The sequence below is a fragment of the Macrobrachium rosenbergii genome, chromosome 11 (assembly GCF_040412425.1).
Source record: "Macrobrachium rosenbergii isolate ZJJX-2024 chromosome 11, ASM4041242v1, whole genome shotgun sequence".
NCBI classification, from domain to species: domain Eukaryota; kingdom Metazoa; phylum Arthropoda; class Malacostraca; order Decapoda; family Palaemonidae; genus Macrobrachium; species Macrobrachium rosenbergii.
In genome coordinates this window covers 15,729,635-15,732,714 of record NC_089751.1, presented here as the reverse complement: position 1 = coordinate 15,732,714, position 3,080 = coordinate 15,729,635, and positions in this window count along the sequence as shown.

Here is a 3,080-nt window from a genome sequence, read left to right as displayed (position 1 = left end):
TCATCACAATCTATCCCATGGCAAACAGCGAAGGCTTCAATTCCCACCAAGGCTCAGAGTATCATAAAATCTCATTGTAGCAGAAATGCGGTTTCAGGAACACCACAGACACATAACGAAATCCTTATTCTATTCCAAGTCAACAAAACGTTTGGCCTTCATGCAAAAATCGCGTTATATCACCTAGTGTTAAAAAAGCTACTTTTGCCGGTTACTGAAGCAAGTAGGTGTCATAATTGAGAGCAGCTGTACAGGATATGATTCCTCTTTAGGAAAAAAAGACCAGCAATTTTATACTTGACTTCAAGTGTTGAATAAAAGCTGTTCTTTGCCTTCAATTCCTCAAGTTACTGGCTTTCCCGCCACTGGGAAAATCTAAAAATTCTCCAGTGGAGGAAGGGATTCTTCCGAGAGAGAGAGAGAGAGAGAGAGAGAGAGAGAGAGAGAGAGAGAGAGAGAGAGAGAGAGAGAGAGAGAGAGAGAAGTTTTGTTAATTGTAAGATTATTGATTTTATATGTAAAATCCATACAGACTTTAGCGGAAATCTAATCATTTTTTCAATAATTGTATTGTTACATTCTCAATTCCTTTGATAATATTTATACTGTTTAAAATTTTTTCTGTAAACCTTCTCACGGATCCTGTCACTGGCTCCACTCTGTCAAAGTGACATCATTGCAAAAAATATTCTTCCAATTTTTCTTTGCGCTTTCAAGATATGAATTCGATATTTCATATAGTTCTATTCGTTCTTTGTATTTTACCAATACCCTTTGATTTATTTTCATATACCCCATCATAATGGCAATTTTTTTTATTTGGTCAGAGGTCATGCTACTTACCTAGAATTACATTTTATTATTTTATTATATATAGAGAATTGGGGTTGTATCATGGTCCCGTATACTTCCGTGATATACATGAAGGCATTCTTTTCCCTGTATGTTACTCGGGATCATAAACGCCTCCATATTTTATTTCTGAAATTATGAAAATATATGCGGTCTTCTGTTTATGATGAGCTATGTCGATAGTATTATCGTTACTGTTACTATCACAACTGCCACAGCCAACTCCACGGATAGTACTAACAGCAAAGTCGCAGCAACGGAAAAGAATGGTGATTGCTCTCTCGATCGAATCTTCATTCAAATAAGGCAAAAATCTTGAATGTAGTTGTTCGCATTTCCTCACTGTCCTTTCCGTTCTTTCTCCTGTCTTATTTCATTGAATCTCTAGTAATTATTATAACTATGACACGTTATCGTGATGCGAAATTTCGATTGTCTCAGAATGTGTTATAACAAGTCGATTTCACTATTCCTCGCATTCAAATACTCATCAAGAAATTGTTACCTGAAAAGTAGGTTGCTGACACCGTGCACGAAACGACACAAAACGTCTTGACTGTGACGAAAGCAGTTGCATATATTAGTCCCTGACTCATTTCATTCTTAAATAAAGTCAAATCATGGCAACTTAAGGTGTCTGCTGAGATGCCAGTTCTGTCGATATGAACTGCTGCCAACACCCTGACCTTGGCATCTTCCTCTGACATATTTTTGTCGCTCGCGTTACATGCTTTCAGTAATCACTGTACTACATTGTCTGATGACCACATTTACTGATAATGAATTTTTTATTTCATTTATATATATATATGTATATATGTGTGTGTGTGTGTGTTTATATATGTTTATATGTATATCAGCGTCAATAACCTAGGTGTTGTGACGCCAATTTTAATAGACATAATTATATGTATCTATAAATCTACATATATATATATATATATATATATATATATATATATATATATATATATATATATATATATATCGAGAGAGAGAGAGAGAGAGAGAGAGAGAGAGAGAGAGAGAGAGAGAGAGAGAGAAAGAGAGATTTATATATTTATATATGCACACACGATACCAATTAATTTACCTTGCAGTGATTTCAGTATGAATGAAAGTTTTTGCGATAGTTAGCTTCAATCAACGCAAGCGAGTAATTATAAACATGAACGTACTTGCCTAAATAACTAAAGCGTTTCACATTTTTGTCATTCTACTGTTTCTTAAGTACATTTCATCTTTCTCCTGTCCTGGGAATAAGAGGAATTCCAGTTAGCTCTACCTGACCCTAGCCAACTAACGTATTGAGGTAAACTGTACATTTAAGTAAATATTTTTATCCAGTTCAGTGGCGACTGCATCACTGGCGCTCCGATAAACGGAGCAACTTCAGCAAATATTGTTGGAACTGCTGAAAATTGGGCGATAAACAGAGTATTCAGATTCGTTAAGAGACTGTAATTATAATTTTCAAATTGCAATAAATATCTCAGTCTCATCTTTTGTGAAAGAACTGACTAATATTCTGCTTCTGAATCTATTATAGCTACTTTCTCTCCTTTAGCAAAAATGATGAAGACCTTTCGGGGCTAAGTATCCTTAAATTGGCATTTTCCAACTGATACCTGTCATGCTGATCTATACCTTATCAAAGTCGCTTTCCCTTCAGGGAACTTTTAGAAGACTCTAGATGACCTTGGCACTTTACGAGATCCATAATCATTATCATAAGTGCTCTGAATCAATGATCATGCATGACATTGTTTACCAGATAAAGCGGAAATGGTTTATCTTAATTAAACCTTTCTTCAGATGGGAAATAAAACACCTGCTTGTTATCAGACAAGACTCCTTGTTGCCCGGGGAGTGTCTGATTAAATAACGTAATCTACATCTACAATTTTTGGGGCTTTTACATCGAGACTTTGATCGGTCTTTTTAGGGTGTTATAAAACATAATCCATAACTGCCATGACATTTAACTTTCGCGGCATTTTTATTTGAAAGAAAGACAACCCTTTATTTTGAGACTTTCAAAGTTAGGAAATTTTCTTGAAAATATTCTAGCAGTTCCTTTCTTATATTCTGCTCCTTTAATTCAGGAGTGAAAGGATATCAGATTATATAAGGAAAAGTTGTGAGCATGATACTTAAGTAAAATATCTAGATATAAAAAATAAATGAAAAGAAAAACAATTAAAAACTATTATGAAATGCCATAGTGA